The sequence below is a fragment of the Peromyscus maniculatus genome, chromosome 17, assembly GCF_049852395.1.
Source record: "Peromyscus maniculatus bairdii isolate BWxNUB_F1_BW_parent chromosome 17, HU_Pman_BW_mat_3.1, whole genome shotgun sequence".
In the NCBI taxonomy this organism is placed as follows: Eukaryota; Metazoa; Chordata; class Mammalia; order Rodentia; family Cricetidae; genus Peromyscus; species Peromyscus maniculatus.
In genome coordinates this window covers 21,088,600-21,110,750 of record NC_134868.1, presented here as the reverse complement: position 1 = coordinate 21,110,750, position 22,151 = coordinate 21,088,600, and positions in this window count along the sequence as shown.

The window sequence follows — 22,151 nt, the reverse complement described above, 5'->3', positions numbered from 1 at the left end:
TTTATTAAAAAAAAAAAAAGACGTACTCTTATACCAAGTACAGAGGAATGGTGAATCTCAACTGTAATCTCATCTCTTGTGAGGCAATGGTAGATGATCAGGAGTTCAGTGGCATCCTGAGCTACATACAGAGTTCAACCTAATTTGAGCCACAGAATTCAAAACCAAGAGTTTTATGTTTATGAAGCAAATTATTTTACAAAATCAATTAGCCTCTGTTTAACTACACTTATGTGAGAATTAAAATCCTGCAAATCATAGACGTGTTAATCCATGATATTTAGTAAGGCCCGGAGACAGAAGAAATTGGGAACTATTACTTCAGAGATGCCTACCCTGTTTGGGTAGATGAACAGCTTCTAGATGTTCAAGTCTCTGCCTGAGAGATGGTACAGGAAGTCATGGTACTTGTTGTCAGGCCTGATGTCCCAAGTACAATCCGTGGGAGCAACATAGAAGAGAAGCATTGGATTCAAGTTGTCCTATGACTTCCAGAACTGTGCCTGTACACAATAATCATGCATGCTCACATAACCAACAAGTAAAAATGCACTATTTTTAAATGTAGATGTCAATTTAGCTCCTCCTTGAGGGAATTTATAGGACTCTCAAATGGTAATTTTGTATTTTCCTCTTAAAAAACAGCATGAAGTTCAAAAGTACTTATTCTGCACTTGCTGATTCTAAAGTGTCTTTATGATAAAGAGTCAATATGACATGATAGCACATCTCAGAGATATGTAAAGTGTTCAAGGTGAATTCACAAAGAAGAAAGTAGATAAAGAAATCCTTGTATATTTAGAAATACATGCATGAATAATAACAATGAAAGAAAAAAAGCCAAGATTTCCTGAGGAACAAGGGCTTAGGGTGCATGGGAGAGATGAGAGGGTTAGGGGGAAAATATTAAATTGTCATATAAAAGACCCTCCTTGTGTAAGAGTGAACAACATCATTATTATATTCAAGGATGAGAAATCAAAATTAAAAAAAATATCTATTTAGATCTTGGCAAGGTCTTATATAATTTTTACTTCTTCACGAAATCAGTATTATTTGTCCACCTCATAATATTAGTTGCCTGAATTCATCTACTTTTTGGAGTTTACACTTATTTTGATGCTCCCTTGTTATATAAATTTATATCAAGTAAGTATGTATACTTTTCCCTTAGTAATCTTTTTTTGCAGTATAATTTTCAAATCCAACCAAACCCCTACAAGAATGGAGGTGGAATGTTGTTGCCTTTATTCCCAATTTTCCTAAATCCAATTTAATTTCTCTCAACTCAGCAAAACATATGGGCTGTGTTTGAGTTATCTTCTCTAGAAAGCAGTAATATTTACCTTGACACAGGAAGCTTGAGGAATGAAAGAATTCACCTCTCATTTCTTTTCTCTGTGTGACTACAAGGCTCCAGTCCCTGCTGCTGTATATCAGCAAAAAGTATTTATTCTGTGTTCTTTCACTTGTCATTTCTTAAAGTTGTCAAACATTTTTTTATCTTTTATGACTATTCACTTAGAATATCCACAAATTTAAAATAACAAAAGTAACAACTTTCACTTGTATATTTTCTCTATAGGAATAAAATAATTGCACATTCATTAGAATCCATTAAGTATATAGATTATAGTTGTTAAGTATATAGATAAGTTGTTAAATTAGTATTTTAACTAATTAAAGAAAAATATGAAAATTTATACAGCATCATATTTGTGTATTCATTCATCACTTGATGGACATCTAGGTTAATTCAGTTTTCTAGCTAATGTGAATAGAGTGACAATAACCCTGGATGTACAAGTATCTCTATATTAAGATGCATGGTCTTTTGGGCATTTACAGATAAACTATATAGCTGTGTCATATGATAATTATGTTTCAGGTCAAAACAGACCATTGCCAGTGTTCTTGGCATACCAAACATAACTGGATGGTTAGATTTCATTGTTGAAGATACCAGTCAGTTGAGTGCAAGACAGAGAGAAATTAACCTGGACTTACCAGAAACTATTCTTTGTTGGCTAACCTTTTCATGATGCTATAAGGTGCGTTTCTGGCTACTGAGGAAGAAAATGTGTCAATGGTCTCACTCAGAGCTGCCCTCTTCATTCTACAAATCCAGCTGCACAGGCAAGATGGTGTAATAGAGACAAGACTCTTTATCGGGATAACCAAACACTCTCTTGGTTGTACTTGCAGCCTGATAGGAGCGGGAAGTTCACACCTGAAACTGTAAACACAGTCAAAACATATGACCAGCAAAGTCAGCCCCAAGGACTGAACTTTTTATAGTGCTTTTCTGCATCATGAACTGCCAGATGTAACAGGAATCTTAAAAGTTCTTATTAATCAAAGCAAACCTGGAGCCAGGTATTGGGGTGAACGCTGGAAGATCAGAGAGACAGAACAAGCCACAGCTACCTTACCTTGCAATTTCCTCAGCTAATCCTGTTTCCTCAGACTAGATGCCTCTCAGCTGATCTGCTGCTCAAAAGCCTAAAAGCTTAACCAGCCTTTCTGCCTCCTGCCATCACTTCCTGGGATTAAAGGCATGGGTCACCATACTTGGCAGTTTCCAGTGTGGCCTTGAATTCACAGAGATCCAGGCAGATCTCTGCCTCTGGAATGCTGGGATTAAATGCATGTGCTACCACCGCCTAACCTCTATGTTTAATATTGTGGCTGTTCTGTTCTCTGACCCCAGATAAGTTTATTAGAGTGCACAATATTTCAGGGAATACAATACCACCACATTTCCCCCCTTTTTTTGTCTAAAATTAAAAAAGCTTATAACTAATACAAGGAAAACTATATCCAATAAGTATATATAATATGTACAGTCAAGAATCACATTAACGATGTCTAGTCCATTAACATTTGACAGATTTAGACAAAAAACTCCATTATATATATATAAACAATGTCCAGTCCAGTAACATTTGATAAACTCAGACAAAATTTCATTACTTAGCCTATTTAAAACAACTAGTTCCTTTTTAAAAGTAGATTCAATAGTTGACCTTTTTATCTGATCACTTTTCTAAATAGTCATGTTGCCAAACTGCTTTGTAAATATGCCCATTTTTATCCATAGGTTTACATTGCTTTCAGTTTTGGTCAGAGAAGCTTTCTTGCAGTGGGTGATGATTAATGCAGAGAGTAATAACTATTTAAGTGTTATGAATAAACAGTGATGAGTGATGAATAAGCATTATATAGCTCCACTATACACTATGAATCTATATTTACCATCCTCCATATTTCCCCAAAGCTAATAGCACAGAAGAGAAGAGAAAAAGAATGTAAGAGCTGGGGGGTGAAGTGGAATGCTGTAAGTGTTACCCTCTAGACTTGCACACATGAAATCACAGAAACTCGGGTGACCTACAGACGTTCAAGCAATTTTATAATTCCAGCATGAATAAAGTTCCTGTGGACTCAGCAACTCCTGAAGAGCCATTGGCAGTCAATGGCTGCTATGGGAGACAGAGTCACTTTTCATGGAATGATTGTCTCTGGAAGATGCTCCAGACACCTGTAGAGAAGCACACAGCACACAGACCTGTGTATGTGGACAGCATTAGTTGAACTCAGAAGCACTGGGCAGGGGGTGGGGGGGACATAAGGCTGGACAGGAGATATATTGGAGAAAGAGCTTTGGAGAGGTAAGATGGAGGGTGGAGAGGGTGAATATGATTAAGATACATTGTTTACATCCATGTAAGTTTTTAAGAATAAATTTCTCTAAAAATATGAAAATTAGTCACATTTTTTTTAAAAAAAAAAAAAACGTGCATTTTTATTAAATTCTGGCTGGCACAGGTTTATCACCTTTGCAATGTTGACTTCTGACTTACATTTCTTAAATCATTAAGACCATGTGATTCCTTTACAACTAATATAGCTAGTTTTCTTTAAGTCAATAGAAACTCTTTCTGCTCATACCAGCAGAAAGAGTAATTATCAAGTAAAGGTATGATTTCTTAGCAAGACTAATCAATACGAAGAATTCAGTGCAGACATAATAATTATTACTTACAAAGTTTGGCGCTGAAATTCTCTGGATTATGTATTGCTTAAGAACAGCAGTGGTGATTCTAGTATCATAGACTGTGGTTTCCATAGTAGATTAACATAAAACATAAGTTTGAAAATATCAACTTGATTAACAATTTTTCAAATAACACATTATAAATAACATGCATTAACATTGATTTTTGAGGACTCAAATATTACATAATATTTACTTCTGGGTCAGTAAATGTAATTGTTGTATCAAAATATTCCTTTTTATTTTAGTTATATAGGAAAATATTGATGGAATCTTTGGAATAATTTTCTTTCCTAAATGTTCCCTTGTTTCCAGACCATAAAGCAGCAAGAGCATAAATTCTTGCATCTACTTTTCAAACATGTGCATAAGATACCATTCTGAGAAAATTAGCATTGCCATTTTCCATTGCTGATAGTAAGAAAAATATCAGTTTATTTCCAAACCTACAAGTTCTACTCTGAAAGGTACTACAACAACTAATGTATTATTTTCCACAAATCTTCCTCATTTCCCAATATAGATTTTTATATGAAAGCAGCCCTAGAGCTCTCTGTTTTATAGTGGTTATTATGAGGTGATAAATTTTTCAATCTAGGGAGAGTTTAGGCATTGTTTATGCTCCATTTCATACCAGCGAAATAAATAAACAGTCGGTTACAGCACAGGCTTTCTAACAGCATTTCAACATGAAAAACGAAATTATATACTTATGCTATTTTCTATGTGGTTCCTACTGTTATCTTGTCAGTAAAATTAAAAAGAAAAATCCTTTCACATGGAATATATGCATCAACTGTATTTATTCTATGCTTTCTTATTGACAATCTAATAAAGCTTAAAATTTATATTTGTTAAGCCTTACATCATTTGGATTGCATTCATCTTATGTTTGGTCAGAGATGTTGGTGAGACCTTATGAGTATATCTCCTGACATTCCTAGGAGACATGATCTCAAAGTACTTCCCACATCCTCTGTCTCTTATACGGTCTTCTTACCTCTTCTTTGGCTACTGATCTCGGAGCCTTTGGTTATAGGAGATGTTTTGTGGCTCCACAACTCTGCATTTTAGGGGACATGGTTTATTGTAAAGGGCATGCTGGCTGCAAAGAGAAGTTTCTTTGATGAGGAGTGAGGACTCTACTTCTCTGTGAGTATGAGGACAAATATTTAGAATGCCGGAGAGATGGTGCTGGCTCAGTAAAGTGGCAGTTGTAGGTTTTCCTCCAAGGTTCCTGACATTTATGATCTCGGTAGTTGGCTATGTTTCTAGTACCAGGTATCATTTCTTGATTTATAGCTTTTAGGGCTGTTTCAAAGAAGTTTGAAATTAAAATAAGAAATTAGAGAGTAATAGGCAATAACATGTACTTAAAACAGTAGTCACTATTTAAATGTTTTCTAATTATAGAAATGCCTACTCACTAAGTTAATTTCTATTTATATTTTTTCTGAACTACATCCATAATTTTTCATTATTCCAAAATGTTTAATGCAAAATGACGTTTCATTTTTCCTAACTAAAAGGTACATGAACATGTGTTTCCTATAAAACTATCTCCCTTAATAAACTACAGAATGGCCTTTCATTCTCTCCATGGCTTAGCTGGAAGCCCCTTGTAATGCTCGTCTTGTGAATTAAACCCTCAGAGTGATTTTTCATTTTGTCTCCCAGTACTTTTCGTCTGCATATTTACTAGAATAATGCAAGTACTTATACAGAAGTATACTTTCTATGGTGTGTATATTTTACATATGTTAGATTAATGAATGTGTATGTGATGTGTAGGTACATAGGCCAATAATATGGGTTTAACCAATTACAAAAAAAAAAAAAAAAAAAAAAAAAAAAACCTCAGTTTATAATGGCTAATTTTATATGGGATAACATTCCCAAATCCAAGATGTACTTCTTTGAATATTGTTAGGCCTTCATTATAATTGTAGCAGTGCATAACACAATCCTTTGTTTTCATTTAAAATTGCCAGTGTTTACAAGTCTAGGGATTCAAAAGTGCCTTAATTATGCAGCATTCTCTTATGACTTTTATCTTAACTATAATCTGTAAATAACAAATATAGTAAAGTCGGAAAATTGTGCTGTGGCATAAATAAATTTTTAAAATGTTATCATAATTGGACCTTGTTGATGGTGGTAGGTTGAATTTAAAACAGGGACAGAGAATGTTTTATTGATCGGTGTCTCCTTTCCTGCTAAGCAATCCACTTACTTGTCTCCTGAAACCTCACAACACTGCAATAAATATTCAAGGGAAAATCAGCACCGCTTATTTCACAAACAAGAAGGTAGAGATGAGGCTTGGTGTGTACTACCCATCTTGGCAGGAGGTTTAAAGTCCAGCATAAAGGAAAAGGAAGACCTAGCCCAAGGCTACAGGTACAAATGATTGACTATGCAGAGAAATACTTTTTAATCAGTAGATTATCCAACAAGATTGCAAAATTCTTGCTTGTCCAGCAGTTTGGACAGAACATTCCTATAAGTTATTCTGGTTTCAAATAGTAAAAAATCTCATTTTTGCCTTCTCCTTAACACTTTCTTTGTTTCTTTTACCCCCTGTAAGTCTAAGGAAAATGCATTTTTTTTTTGCCAAAGTAAATTAAATCTCAAATCTCTTAAATTTTGTCTTCTAATGAAGCATATGAATGGATAAGAAGAGAGAATAATTTTAAGTTCACGTTTTATACTCCGTAATGAATCTTGAAATTCTAAGACATCAATCTGTAGTGAAAATCTTTAGATAGAATACACAGGGGGAGAAACAGATGTTTTACAATTCAAACACCTACAATAACTTCATGTCTAAGATTTTGCTATGAATTAATTTTTGTAGTGCACTATTCATTAACTATTAACTATTTCATTTATTTAAGAAAGTATTTTTTTAGTACTTATGAATTTTGTAACTCACATAAGTATGATTTCTTTCCTTAGGAAGAAATTGGTTTCAATTTCCAAGAAAAAAATATGTACAATTAAATACTTTTCTTATAATCAAATATTGCTTTATAAACAACAAATATTCAAAATTTCTCCTAGCAAAAAAAAATTTAGAAAAATTATTACATTTTTGCAGCATTGTAAGCATTACGTTATATTTATAATTACATTACATTACATCCCCATGGTCTTTTTTAGCAATGTCATGCAAATTTTTGTTAATATTATCAGTTTCATGAACAGTACAATAGGTATTAAGTGAACAAGTTTAATGACTTTCTGGAGGAGGAGTAGCAAAAATTGCCTTCTCCAAATATACCACTTTGGAAGAAGAATTAGTTGAAACAATCTTTGAAAGCAGAGAATACAATAAGGACATTTTATTATTGTCCTTTCTTCATGGAAGTAAGAAATAAAAATTCCCATACAGAAGATGCCCTTGAAATATGGGCAGTGTAGTCAATGGGCATAGCCAAGAAAAATGTATACAAAAAATTAGGAAAGGAATCATACTTATTTGTGTCACAAAATTCATAATTATTAAAATCATACTTTCTTAAATAAGTGAAATAAACAATGAAGAGTGTACATGTCAAATTATGTAATGTTTACATAATTATTTTTCTCTACAGTATAAAGTCATTTATTTATTGCACTTCTTTGGTTATTCATTTCATTATGAGCCCTTTATGTGACATAAAACTTGTATTAAATGTGTATATGAGCTTCCTCTTGAAAGACCCTAACCCTTCAGGCTTACACCCCCAAGCTCCAGGAAATGAGAAACTAAAAATCTAGTTCCAAGAGCATGCTAACTCAATCATTATTCAACCACCCCTGTAACAATGTAACAATGTAAAAAGATTTCTGTTAAGAGATGTGCTCAACTGTGACTGGGATAGTTGCAAGTGTTCCAGGAAGGACCACTGTGACCTTTGTGTAACCTCCGCTCCCGCCCTGATACCCCCCTTGAGGTTTCAGGAAAAATGTACATGCGGATGTGACTGTACCCACTCTGTGATCAGACCATGATCTTGTGAAACGAAATTATATGGGAACTGTAATCTTATGGCTTTTGTAGGTTTTTCCTTTAAAATACCTATGTGACTACAGTACGAGGTGACTCTTGTTCTCAGGACAATCACTTCAATAAAAACCTTGTGCCGTTGCATCAACTGGACTGGAGTCTGGGTTCTTGGGGCACCCACTTGAGACCCTAGATTTTTGGGTCTAACACTCTACTATTTTATTTTATGACTTATGTGGAAACAATTTACCGGTCTGTCTAAAAAAAATAATGATAATTGAAGTAAAAATTTTGCATCTCATATGGCATCAAAAGAAGAAATAAATTTATTTTTCTTCATGGCTAATCATTTGGTAGTGGATAATCCTGGGGAAACCTATTTCTCCCACACTCAGCATTCCTTAGGTTTTTTTATGGTAGGGTCTAGACATCATGGGCTCTTGTCATTCGTATTAGCATGTCTATTTTTGCTATCCTTGTTCAGCTCATGCTTAAGCAGTCATGCAGGTGAGGCTTATTTCTGAAATTTCTAGGGGACACAAGACATAAATGTAACCTTATACAAACCGAGCAGGTTGCGTTTGTGTATCTAAGAATACATAAAGAGAAGTTTCTCTGTTAGGAACAGCACCAATCTATGGGTATAAGGATGAATATTAAGAAAATAACTTGACATCATTTACCATGTAGTAAAACCACAGCAGCAGATTTTCTCTAGAAATATTAACCTCCTTAGACATGGATTTTGCCATGTTTGCAATACCAGGTATGCATTGCCTCCTGTGGTGCAGGCCTCAAATCCAATCAAGAGAGTAGTTGGTTATCACAACAGAAAGAATCGCCATGACTGCACCAATAAGTACATCATTCTTCCCAAGCAGGACTTCTCATATGCAAAGTCAAGTCCTGGGAAACCCCACTGACACCATTTCTCACTCAGCAGCCTGTATCGTACTGGGCAATTCATATGTCATTTGACAATGTCCTTCAACTTTCCTGCATGATAACCAATTTCAGGAATGGGATCTTATTTTATAGTTATTTTGGGCAATCAGGAGCAATTGCAAAAGCCCACATACATGCATATATATATGTACATATATATATGTATGTGCATATTCACACACATATATGTATGTGTATACACACACACACACACACACACACACACACACACACACACACATGCACATTCATTTACAAGCCTGTGGCTTCTCTGATAAAAGGACTTGAAGTTTGGAGGATGTGTTCAGAATCTTGGGGGAGATGGAGGAGAGTAGTAGGGTGGACAAGATACCTTGTATACATGCATGGAATTTTCAAAGAAGAGATAAAATACTATTTAAGATGGTAAAAAAATAAGCAAATGAAAAAATATATCAAAGGTGGAATCATTTTTTATAATATATGATTAAATAAAGTTATTCACTACTAACATGAGGTATTAGTCATCTTTTTAAACAAACTGACTTGTCTGTTTTCTCAGTACCAGTACTGTGAAATCAGAAATATACATTAGCCAATTCAAATACTGAACCATATCTGAAGTTATTGGTACTTCTCCATACTTGTTATTACCTATTCCAATTAACAAAAATGTTGCAGAAAAATAACCATTGACAAAAGTTTTAAAGTTCCATCCTCATTGTGTATTTTGTTAGGTTTTGCTTCATAAAGCTCACCTGTGTATTTGAATATCTTCTTCCTCTAGCATCACTGTGACTAGGTACTGATCATTCTATGTAGAATAAAAGATGCTAATGTAAAAACGGACAAAATAGACTCCAACAAGTCCCATACAGGCCCAAGGAGGATTATCTGCCTAAATGAAATTATAATGAGAAAGTTTTTCCACTGGTAGTTTATATATCATGGAATAATGGCTACCAGCACAAAATAAAATAACAATTATGTGCTTTGCTACCTTCTAGTTTACAAGCTCAACCCTATGAGAGTGTTTGTGATGACCTTGGCTTTACTTAATCATCGGACTCACATCTAATTAAAAATCATAAATTTGTATTCAGTGCCATCAATGCTAATGTATTTTCTTCATCGTCCTAATAGCAGATTTTCTCTAACTTCAATAAAATTCCCTATTTTATTCATCAGATATACCCAGGTCACCCTGGCCTGTGCATGCATGACCAGATTATAGGTCCATTCCCCATCACATATTTCTAAAAAAATGCTTGTCACATATGTTTTGTTTTGATAGAACTAATATCTTATTTGCCTATGTGCAGAACATCACTAATTACACCCTTGAGTCATCTACATCAAACTGGGAGCTTCCGGTTCCTAGATACAATGGTATAACATAGATTAGAGAAGCTGCAGATTATAAAGTGTTCCTTGAATTAAAATTTCAGGTGGCATTAACTCATGATAGTCAAGGAGGATCAACTTGATAAGAGGTCATAAAATGCATTGGGCCTAAGAATAACAACCAGATACAGATCTCATAGACATCGAGTCACAACTTCTGGTGGGAGGAGTCCATGAATTTCCTGTTGGGGGTAATTGTTGGATTGGAATGATGGTAAATAAACTGCACATAGTGCACAGTTCTATAGCTGTAGACTGTGTGGGGGGGGGTGAGGAAGTAATGGTAGGGATGGATCTTAATTTTAAGTTACTGGAGACCTCACTTGCTCCTATGATCCTTCCTCCCTCTCTTCAACTGAAGTCTAGGAGCTCAACCCAGTGCTTGGTTGTGGATCACTGCATTTGCATCCAACAGTTACTAAATGTAGGTTCTATGATGACAACTAGGGTAGTCACTAATCTAATTATAGGGGAATGTAAATTCTGGCACCTTCTCCATTATTGCTAGGAGTCTTAGTTGGTGTCATCTTTGTGGATTCCCGGCGATTTTCCTAGCACCCGGTTTCTCCCTAACCCTCTAATGGTTCTCTCTATGGAGATATCTCTTTCATTTCTCTCCCTCTCTGTCCCTCACTCCTTTGGGCCACCTCAGTCCCTCCTGTTCCCATCTCCCATCCCTTCCCTTCTACCTACCCCCATCCCAGTTTACCCAAGAAATCTTAACTATTTAAACTGCAGAGACAGCTGACTTAAGCTGGTGGGAGCTCAAGGACTCTGGCCTGTCAACTGGGGAACATACATGAAACCAAACAAGGCCCTCTGAATGTGGGTGACAGTTATGTGGCTAGATCTGTTTGGGGAGCCACTGGCAGTGGGACCAGGACTTATCCTGGGTACATGAAGTGGCTTTTTAGAACACATTCTCTAGGGTGGGATACCTTGCTCAGCCTTAACATAGTGGGGAGGGTCTTGGTCCTGCCTCAACTTAGTATGCCAGACTTTGTTGAGTTCCCAAGGGAGGCTTTACCTTCCCTGAGGAGTGGATGGGGGTTGGGATTGGGGGAGTTGGGAGTTATCAAAGGGGAGGGAGGGGAGCTGGAATTGGTATGCAAAATGAAAATAAAACTTTTTTAAATAAATAAATTATGAATAAATATAAAAAAAGTTATTGAAGAGATGGCTCAGTGTTTAAGGGCAGCAGTTGCTCATCTAGAAGAGCAGGCTCCATACTCAGCACTCACACAGCATCTCACAATGTAACTATAGTTCCATGGCATCCAATATCATTGTCTGGACTCCCTGGGCACCAGACATGCACATGACTGTGTTGTACAGGTGTACATGCAGGTAAAACACCTGTACAACAATAAAATAAAATTTAGTATTAGAAATTATAGAAAACCACTACAAAGGTTTTAAAATATATAGTAACATGATACAAGTTTAGATATTTTAGGTTCTAAAAATGCAAAGAGGTTGTGCTAAAAATTGAAGGAAGAGTCTAGAGAGCGTCTCTTGTATTTGCGCAGGACAAAAATTGTCTTAGATGAAAAGACTAAGTGGCAGAAAACAGATTCAAGGCAGGCTGAAGTGAGGTGCTGCGAGGAAACATGTCCTCTGCACCTAGGTCTGAACGGCTGATGGTTGCAATTTAGTTACTAATGACTCACTTCATCTTCTCATATTAAAATGCAGTACAATAAAGTGTTTCTATTAAGACACAATGCACTCTTCTTCATTTTGCCCTCATCGTGAATCCCTGTAGAGTTGTGAACACAGACATGGTTTCTGGTTTTCAGATGCAAGTGTATACTGAGATGCTAAATGTTCCTGTGCTAACTAGAATTTTTAAGGTTCCCTCATTCTTAGTTGATGAACACTGGCTCATTCTGGGTTATGTTTTCTGCCTGGCTTGTGTCATAATGACAAAAAAAAAAAAAACACACACACACACATGGAGCCAAGAACTTTATGAGAAAGTCAGCTCAAAGGTAGTTACTCATCACTGTCAAGGGAAAAACTGCTACTGACTCTGCCTTCCTGTTGAAGAAGAATATGGATAGAGTTACTGAAAAGTCCTGGTACCCTTCAAGACTGTGGTAACAGGGCTGACACTATCAAGTGGCTTGATTTCCCTAGGGTAGATATTTTATTGTCAGGGTAGTATCCATTTTTATGTAACTGCACACCACAAAGCTATCATATTTTATTTATATTTGAAATCTGGGAACCCTGAGCCAGGTAATTAAGCAACAGTTTGATATTCTTTGATAATGTCTGTGCTATAGCAAAGGTGGAAGCATTACCAGGGAGATGACTTGCAAAACGTAATAAAAAGACATTAAATTTTCCTAAAGAAGTCTCTAACCTTAGCTCAGCATCCACTTTCAAGTGCTGGAGAGAGCTTGGTCGGTGAAGTCTTTGCTATGTAAGTCAAAGACCTGAGTTCAGGCCTCAGAATTCAGTAAAAATCAGGTTTAGTAGCTAGCATTTATAGCTCTCAGGCTTGGCAGGCAAAGACAGGCAGATCCCTGCGGCTACCCACCAACTTATGTAGCCTACCTGACAAGCTGCAGGACACACACACACACACACACACACACACACACACACACACACACACACACAAAGAGAGAGAGAGAGTATAGAGAGAGAATTTCTCTTAATTCTATAGAATAATTTCACCAAGCAATGTTTTTATTAATTTACTTTTATAAAAACCATTGCTGCTCAAGCACATTCAATTGTTGCTTCAATGTTCACATCTCTATGCTTCAAATTTATCAATATAAAATCATAAAGCTGTCTTTGAAAATGTAAGTGTATATTTAATAACTGTTCACTGCAGTGTATTAAAATGCATTCAACAAAGAAGAAAAGGGACTCACAATGTCAGTACCCAAAATAACCATTTGGAATATGATAATCCTAAGATCTTGGACTATAATTATGCAATTTTGGGGTGATAAGTCCACATAACACATATTAATGTATATCTTTTTGGCTCCAACATTATAATTCTTAACTCTAAGTAGTATTAAATACACACAAACACACACACACACACACACACACACACACACACACACACACACACGTAATTATTTAAAAGGCATGTGACACATATGTTTTTTTCAATATAGTAAATTTTATCTTAGTTGCCCTTTTCATTAACTCTATGAGGATCTGTAATATCTCCTCACATAGTCCTTTCAAAATACCAAACTAAGGGGAAGAATAGTCAATCTTCTTTGGAAGAAAAATTTCCAACTCCGACTACCAGGCCACTCAACACAAATACCCAAATTCAAATTCAACAGCAATAACCAATGAGCCCACAGACTAGCACTTCAAACACATTTTTTAGTCCAATTTTACTATTTGGTGAATATTTCATTTTCTCCTACTATTATATGTAGCCCTACATATTCCTCAAGATCACATTGTAACATTAACTTTTTTCTTTTTATTTTATTAAAAAATATTTAGTCATTTTAGATACCAAAGATCCCCCACTTCACTCCTCCCACCCCTCCAGCCTCCCCCTCCCACACCCCCACCCCATTCTCTTCTATCATTAACTTTTAAGGCTTTCCTTTCTCTATTTTCCTCTTGGTGTTGACTCTTTCTCTCACATTGTTAAAATACTAAACACCTCCCGTGACAGCCTGTGCCATTCTACTCTGATGATATCTTCCATAACCTGTTTATTTCCTGTATTTAGGACTAGGCTGTACATACTTTTGTATAATACTAAGTTGTTATTATTAGAACATTGTACCTAATACCTAAAATGTTTGACATAGAACAAAATGTTTATGAAAGCAGAGAAGGTTTTGGCCTAAACATGATTGTTATTTGGCCATTCCATAAGAGTGAGATGTCACAGTATTAAAATATAGTCATTTCCTATGATAAACTGCAACTCTTCTAAGTCTGGAAATTATCATCTTTCTTCTTCCTAGTGAATATTCCTTGAGTCCCCAGAACTTCTGATAATCAACAAGGTTTTCATGTGACACAAAGAACGGACTTTCAGAAACTTCTGACACAGCAAGTGCCACATTCTCTGCGTGTTCTATGACTCTGAAAGGGGATTGACTTTAAGATGCTCTGTTCAAAGCCTGGATGTGGTGCTGCACACTTTTAATCCCAGCACTCAGGAGGCAGAGACAAGCAGAGCTCTGTGAGTTTGAAGCCAGCCTGGTCTACAGAGGTAGTTCCAGGACATCTCAGGCTGTTGCAAAAACATACTGTCTCAAAAAAAAAGATACTTCTGTTTACTATTCACTATTGTGTCAAAACACATTTCCTGATAACCATTATCATGTTGACCAGTTAGAATATTGCCAATATTAGAGTTTTGAGTATTGAGAAAACAAATCTACTGAGCTTTGTTATAGCCATTTTTGTTTATTTGATTTATTCACTACTCTTAAAAAAATAACCACCAAAGAAGTAATTTTGAAAATAAAGAAAAATATTTTGTTTCTATCACTGTGAACTTCTTATTGGTTTCCTGGGTCAGAGTTGAGTTCCTTATCTCATAGTCTCAGAATGAAGTAGTATAAGAAGAGCCTAGTCTTGTGGGAACTTGATATGCCATTATTTGGCTCATATCCCTGTGAGGCCTGCCCTTTCTTGAAGGGAACAAAGGAGAAGGAGTGGATCTCTGGGAGAGGGGAAGTAGGAGGCAGGGCTGGGAGGACAGGAGGGAGAAGAAACTGCAGTCTGGATATATTATATGAGAGAATAAAAAAAGAGAAGAAAGAACAAGAAAGCAACATTTTATTAAGAAGTAGAATAACAGCTTCTTGCAACAGGGAAGGATTTCAAAAACGCATAGTCCACCATTATGGCAGAATCATAGTTTTGTTCTTAATGTACTAAGAAGGAGAAATTTAGTCCTCCTTGAATGTGAATTAGGCATTAAATTGATATGTCTATGGTTGGTTAATTTTAAGGTATATGGGGGATTCTCATTGGTCCAAGGATATACTCACTAATATAGACTAGACTCATTTTGATATATAATGTTAGCATTGAGGCATAGAATGTCTCAAAAACGCTGTCCTCTGAAGGGACTGTAATTTGAATATGTAGATGCAAACAATCAATAGCCAGGTCATCAGGAGGGAAGGAATGCAGTTTTGCTACATGTCTGCTACCCTGCTGGAAGATGAGTGCTGGTATTGAATCAGAGTAGAAATCTACAAGCTGTTTCACAAAAGAGAATGTGTGGAAGCCATAAGTAACTGACAAGTAAAGATCTCTGAGGAAGACAAACTGCTGATAAATCGCAGTGACCTAAGACTAGATGTAAGTGTGGAGTCAACTTTATTCTTTTGTTTCTTTTGACTTAATCTTCCATGCTTGAGTACAAGATAGGGATACATCTCGCCCTTGCCAACTTCACTAATTAAGAAGGAATTTACTGTTGAGAAAGTGAACCAGGTCTCTGAGACTTGGGAGAGCATGGGGAATGTCAAAGAAAACGGAAGATGGAGAGAATTTAGTAGTGGAGCTGCTTTGCTAATTCATAGTACTCAGAAAACACAGGTACTATATTTGGCCATCATTTTCAAAGTTTGAACAGGAGTTTCTGCTCAGTGACCAAATGGAGTCAAAGGTAAGTTTCTTCATTGTTTAGAAACTTGTAGTTGGCAGAGTAGTGGGTGGGGAAGTTGTATTATTTGAGAAAAAAAAAAGAGGCAAATTGATATGTAGCTAAGAACCAGTTGATAGCTCCAGATGTCCTGAGACGCTTTTCTCATATAGACTCTGCTTTTTTTTTTTTTTTTTTTTTTTGGTTTTTCGAGACAGGGTTTCTCTGTGTAGATTTGCGCCTTTCCTGGAACTCACTTGGTAGCCCAGGCTGGCCTCGAACTCACAAAGATCCGCCTGCCTCTGCCTCCCGAGTGCTGGGATTAAAGGCGTGCGCCACCACCGCCCGGCTTAGACTCTGCTTTTTTATGTTAATCGAGAAGCTGAAAACACTGCCTTTTGTTATCCCTTGATATTGAAAACAATTTTGAGAATAAATTATCTGTGGAGATAGTATGTTTATTATATCATAACCAATGTTTAGCCTTTGGACAAACTAGTTTCAGCTGCTCAGGGCTTTCAGAACTCCATGATAGCTAATCTGGTATATTCATTTATTTACTTATTTACTTATTTGTATTTGAGACAGACTTTCATATGTAGCCAGGCTCCACTGGATCTGTAGATTCCCTTCCCTTCCCTCCTGAGTGTTGAGATTATAAGCATTAGCCACCCCATCTGTCTCTATTTAGTACCTTGAAAGCAGTAAAGCACATGTGAATTTCCATTGTTATAACGGTATTAACAAATTTGAAATATTAATCATATAAATGGTTTCACTAGCATAGAGAACTTTATTTTGAGCTGAAACTTAGAATGAGACAAGAGTTTAAGCCTTTAAAATGCATGCCTATTTCTTGTGTTTAATTTTTTTACTTTACTGTTTTTATAGTTGAGATTATAATATAATTATAATATTCAACTTTCCACTTCATCCAGCCAAACCCTCACAAATACCCTTCCCCACTTCACTGAATTCAGGGCCTCTTTTTCTTTTTTTAACTAAGTGTTATTGCATGCATACACATTACACATGTTGCATAAATATTATACTTACATAGTCCTAAATATAACCTGTTCAGTCTATATAATGTCCTGCTAAGCTTCCTTTTGTCCACTGATCTATACGTCTATGTTGAATTCTGGTAAAAAAAAAATAAAAAGTTTTTTTTTGTATTTATTAAGAACCTCTATTTCCCAAAATTACGTTGAACCCAGATATTATTTCTAAAGGATTTATATTCTTTTTATTTACATTGTTCCTTACTTAAATTTTACATATAAATTACAAAATGTTCCCCTAAAGAGTAATAATAAATAGAATGAGGATAAGGAGAATAAAAGAAAATTATATGATGTTTCAAAGTGTGTAATGAAAATAACTACACAGCAGGATGCTAATCCTTTGAAAATGACAGGATCAGTGTGGATATTAATATGTCAACATTATTGATAGAGAACTCTACAAGGTAGAGAATATGGCATTTTCTTCATGAAGTAGTTAAAATATGCCACACACTGGCATATTGGTCATGTAAGTAAAAGTTACTTCAAAAACAGCAGGCGTTAGACAATCACTCTGACCTTCATTCAGTCATCTAAAAGTAAAAGATGAAATTCCAATGTAAAATAAATTCTTCAGATACTACAAAAAATACCATTTCTTTTTTTAATCAAGGGCGGAAATTTGAAACCAAGAGAATTCTATACAAACTTTCTTAAACTATCAACTTTTACTGTCCTAATCATACTTCTGCCCAATTAACCATGTTCGCACAAATCCCTTTACCTCATCTCCTTTAATAGTTAACTATTCTTTGTACCACTTAGTACATAAGTAACTCACTCTAAATATTTCTTTAAAGTATTTTCTCATGAAGGACTCTGTGGCACATAAAACGTGTGTGTACTTTTCCTCTGTTGACCCATCTCACATTACTTTAGTTCTCAGACCCACCTAAGATCTCAAGAGTTTCAGAAGGGAGTTTTGTCACTCCAGCAATCGTATGCTATAATTACCAACAGATTTGTGGAAAGTATTGTTGTTCTTGACTGTTTCTTTCTTAACTTAGCTAGCTTGTTCAAAATAGTTGTTTCAGATATTTCAAAACAAATGCATATATTTCATCTTCATGAATTTTAAAGGCAATTATTTCAGAGAAGCAACATTTCTGGTTGCCTCATATAGACAAATCTCTAGTAGTGATTCATAAGGCTGATAGTTGTTAATTCTCATTGTGTGAATGGAATATCAAACTCTTTCACAATAATAAGCTCATAAACAAGTTATTTGATATTCTTTGTAGCTGTTGTGAAAGGTATTGTTTGCCTGATTTCCTTCTCAGCCCATTTATCATTTATATATAGAAGGACTACTAATTTTTTTTTTTGGTTAATCGTGTATTCAGCCATTTCAGTAAAGGTATTTATCAGAAGTAGGAGTACCTTGGTAAAACTTTTGGTGTCGCTTATGTATACAATTGTATCATCTGCAAATAATGATACTTTGACTTTGTTCTTTGAGATTTGTATCTCCTTGATTCCCTTTAGTTTTTTCACTGTCCTAGCTAGAACTCCATGTATTATATGAAATAGATATGGAGAGAATGGACAGCCTTGTCTTGTTCCCTGATTTTAGTGGAATTGCATTGAATTTCTCTCTATTTAATTTGATATTGACTGATGGCTTGCTGTATATTGCTTTTATTAAGTTTAGGTATGTTCCTTGTATGTCTGATCTCCCCAAGACCTATATCATGAAGAGGTGCTGGATTTTGTCAAAGGCTTTTTCAGCATCTAATGAAATGATCATATTTTTTATTTCAGTTTGTTTATATGATGGATTATATTCACAGATTTTCATATGTTAGACCATCCCTACCTCTCTAGGATGAAGCCTACATCATCATGGTGGATGATTATTTTGATCTGTTATCAGATTCAGTTTGCAAAAAATTTATTGAGTATTTTTGCATCAATGTTCAAGAGGGATATTGGTCTGTAGTTCTATTTCTTTGTTGAGTTTTTGTGGGTTTTGGGTATTAGGGTGACTGTGACCTCATAAAAAGAATTTGTCAATTTCCTTCTATTTCTTATTTTGTGGAATAAATTAAGGGGTATTGGTATTAGCTTTTTTTCTGAAGGTCTGATAGAATTCTATGCTAAAACCTTCGGGCTCTGGGCTTTTTCAGTTGGGAGACTTTTAATGACTTGCTTTTTTCCTTAGTGATTATAGGTCTACTTAATCTGTTCTTGTGGTTTTGATTTAATGTTGGTATGTGGTATCTCTAAAAAATTGTTCATTTTTTTATGTTTTTCAATTTTGTGGAGTAAAGCTTTTTGAACTATGACCTAATCATCCTCTGGATTTCCCAGTATCCGTTGTTATGTCCTTTTTTTCCTTTCTTATTTTGTTATTTTTGAACATTCTCTCTCTGCCTTTTAGTTAGTTTGGATGAGAATTTGTCTATCTTATTGATTTTCTCAAAGAACCAACTCTTTCTTTCATTGATTCTTTGTATTATTCTCTTTGTTTCTAACTAATTGATTTCAGCCCCCAGTTTGATTATTTCCTGCTGGGTGCTTTGCTTCTTTTTGTTCTGGAGCTTTCACCTGTGCTCTTAAGTCACTAGGGTGAGATTTCTCCAAATTCCTTATTCAGCCACTTAGTTCTAGAATTTTTCTCATAGCACCACTCTCAATGTGTCCCATAATTTTGGGTATGTTAAGCATTCATTTTCTTTCTTTTTTTTTTCTTTTCTTTTCTTTCTTTTTTTTTTCGAGACAAGTTTTCTTTGTGTAGCTTTGCTCCTTTCCTGGAACTCACTTGGTAGACCAGGCTGGCCTCGAACTCACAGAGATCTGCCTGCCTATGCCTCCTGAGTGCTGGGATTAAAGGCGTGCGCCACCACCGTCTGGCAGTCATTTTCATTGAATTCTAGGAAGTTTTTCTTTTTTTCTTCATTGACCCGTCCAAAATGCAGAAGAGAGTTGTTCAGTTTCCATGACCTTTTATGACTTCTGTTGTTTTTTTTTTTTCTGTTGTTGAAATCCATCTTTAATCCATGGTGATCTGATAAGAAACAGCATGTTATTTTAATTTTTTGTATCTTCTAAGACTTGGTTTGTAACTGAGTATGTGGTCAATTTTGGAGAAGGTTTCATGAAGTGTTTAAAAGAAGGTATATTCTTTTGTGGTTGGTGAAATATTCTGTAGATATGTTAGGTCCATGTTGGTTACTTTCATTATTTCTCTGTTTAGTTTCTGTCTGAACACCCTGTCCACTGGTGAGAATGTGGTTTTTAAGTCTCCCAGTACTAATGTGTGGGATTAGATGTATGATTTAATCTCTAGCAATGTGTCTTTTACAAATGTGGGAGCCCCTACATTTGGGGCATAGATATTCTGAATTGAGACATCATCTTGGTAAATATTTCCTTTGATGAGGTTGAAATATCCCTCTTCATCCCTTTTGATTAATTTTGGTTTGATCAAAAATATCTATTTTTTTAGATATTAGGATAGCTATACCAGTTTGCTTCTTTGGTTCCTTTGTTTTGAAAATCTTGTTTTAATCCTTTACAAAGTGGTAATGTCTATCCTTGGTGTTGATGTGTGTTTATTGTATGAAGTAGAAAGATGGATCCTACTTTCTTATCTATCCTGGTAAGCTGTGCCTTTTTAATGACATATGGAATAATTCTATAATTGGGTAACTCTAACCAAGCATGTGAAAAAACAATGTGACAAGAACTTCAAGTTATTGCAGAAAGAAATTGGAGAATATATCAGAAGATGGAAAGATCGCCCATGCTCATAGATTGTTAGAATTAACAAAGTAGAAATGTCCATCCTACCAAAAGCAATTTAAAAAGTCTATACAATCCCCATGAAAATCCTATCACAATTATTTCCAGACCTTAAAATATTCAATTCATATGGGAAAAAAAAACAGGAGAGTCAAAAGAATCCTATACAATAAAAAAATCTTCCAGAGCTATCAGCATCCCTGATTTCAAGTTCTACTACAGAGCTATAATAATTAAAAAAAATTGCATGACTATTGGTATATAAACAGATAGGTTAATTAATGCAATAAAATTAAATACACAGAATTAAATCCACTCCCATGAACTCCTAATCTCTCAAAGAGAAGCCAAAATGATACAATGAAAAAAATGCATCTACAACAAATGGTGCTGGTCTAGCTAGAGGGACAACATGTAGAAGAATGCAAATAGCACCATACCTATCTCCCTACATGAAACTCAAGTCCAAGTGGATACAAGACCTCAACATAAACTCAGACACAGTGAACATGATAGAAGAGAAAATGGGGAATACCCTTGAATACATTGGCACAGGAGACAACTTTCCAGATAGAACACAAATAGCATAGACACTAAGACTGACAATTAATAAATGAGACCTCAGGAAACCAAAAAGCTTCTGTAAGGCAAAGCACATTGTCAATAGGACAAAATTCCAGACAGAATGGGAATTTCCTCACCAGCCCCACATCCAACAGAGGTCTGATTTAAATATATATATATATATATAAAAGCACTCTCAAGAAATAGACATAGAAAACCAAATTATCCAATTTAAAATTGGAGTACAGACCCAAATAGAGAATTCTCAAAAGAAGAATCTCAAAATGACAAGAAACACTTAAACTTAAAGAAATGTTCAATATCCTCCTTAGCTATCAGGGAAATGTGAACTAAAGCAAATCTGGGGTTGCATCATATACCAGACAGAATGGCTAAGGCTAAGATCAAAAACACTGAAGACGCTATATTGGAGAGGATGTGGAACTAGGGGAACTCTCCTCCACTGCTGGTGGGAATGCAAGCTTGTACAACCACTTTGGAAATCAATATGGTGCTTTCTTAGAAAATTGGGAATCAATCTCCTCCAAGATCCAGCTATACCACTCTTGGGCATATACCCAAGGAATGCTCAATCATACCAAAAGAGCACTTGCTCAGTTATGTTCATATCAGCATTGTTTGTAATAGCCAGAACCTGGAAACAACCTAGATGCCCTTCAACTAAAAAATGGATAAATAAATTGTGGCACATATACACAATGGAATACTACTCAGCAGAGAAAAACAATGATGTCATGAGGTTTGCAGGCAAATGGATGGATCTAGAAAAAATCATCC